Here is a 1,366-nt window from a genome sequence, read left to right on the forward strand (position 1 = left end):
TCAGTTTAAAAAAAGTCACATGGGATGTGGTTGCAACAATTCTTCTAGATTCAACAAGAGATGTGATGTGTAGGATTAGCTTGCAGGAAGAAAATGTATTGAATTTCAGAGACCTGAATTTGAATAAAATGTCATTTAGTTGATAACGGGGAAGTTATAGAAGGATAATTCATGGAGTTGAACCAAATATACTGGCCAAAATGGAGGCAGTTTTTTTAGATTAGCCAGGGCTATCTACTGTCCCAGTAAATTCTGTGTGATGCTATCATCAAACACATTTATCACATACACTAAAAGTAAAATTTTCAGTAGAACAAGAGCCAAATATGAAGGAATTTCAATGGAGATTTCATTAATTTGTTGTATAAAGCTAACGACATTGTTTCTCATTCACCCAACAAAAACCTAAATCCATCAGAAGCTGGAGACTACTAATTGTTGATCGATTAGTCCCTCTTGGAGATAAGAGGATGGTAAGCCACAACCACTAGTTATGGTTGTGAGCAGCTCTCTCTCTAGATCCTTAGCTGCATGCCTTCTTATCAAAGAGACTTCATAGTCCATGAAGACTGCATCACATGGTAATGTGATAGGCCCATTCCTCGGAAGTCCATACTCTTCCTCAGCCATTTTCAAGAGTATTCTGAAGATGTCATTGCTGAGATAAACCAAGGAAATCACAAAGCGTTTCTGGTCAGCTGTGTACACAGGAAAGTGACCCTTATCAACTGTAGATGTGTTGCAACTCTCTGCATTATCAACACCTTCGGTTGTTCTTGAGAAGGTGATTCTTTTTCGACTGATAGAAGCTAGTTTTCCCCACTTCCTCGCCATTTTGATGAGCTTCTTAGAATTGATCATGTTTGTGTTAATGGTAGACTAGAAAGGCAATATATGATTCTCGAAAGACTGAAATAATGTATCTGTGTGCTTGGTAGAAAGCAAATGAAATGGGCTGGTTATATATATTCAAGATTTAGTGACATTGCCTTAAATAAATGGGAAGCGAAGCCACGTGATAGTTAGGTGAGAAGGCTGGTTTAGGTGGTGTGGTTTGAATGTTTGGTTATGTTTGGCAATCAACACATCAAGGTGGAACAGAGCACATAATCATTTTATTTCACTCTGTCACACACAAATGAGGTGCAAATAAATTTATCTGAGGCAAAATGACAACATCAAGTCCTGGAAACTGAATTACAAAGATTAGTTCTTTTCTGATAGAGTGGGTCCTAACAGGGACTTGAATTCTGCACCTCCCTTTTTGTGGGTGTCAGAATATGCAACTCAAGCTAACACCAGATAAAAATAAAGTTTGCTAAATATTCCTCATTTGCTTCTTATATAGTCCAATTGAGCACAATGA

General features: G+C 37.6%; 1 pseudogene; it reads right to left on the minus strand.

Annotated features, from left to right (window-relative positions):
- Positions 1-414: 414 nt before the first annotated feature.
- On the minus strand, positions 415-834 carry LOC114287924 (auxin-responsive protein SAUR68 pseudogene; annotated as a pseudogene).
- Between the last annotated feature and the right edge of the window lie 532 nt (positions 835-1,366).

The sequence above is a fragment of the Camellia sinensis genome, chromosome 5 (assembly GCF_055761805.1).
Source record: "Camellia sinensis isolate YWXY chromosome 5, ASM5576180v1, whole genome shotgun sequence".
Taxonomy (NCBI): domain Eukaryota; kingdom Viridiplantae; phylum Streptophyta; class Magnoliopsida; order Ericales; family Theaceae; genus Camellia; species Camellia sinensis.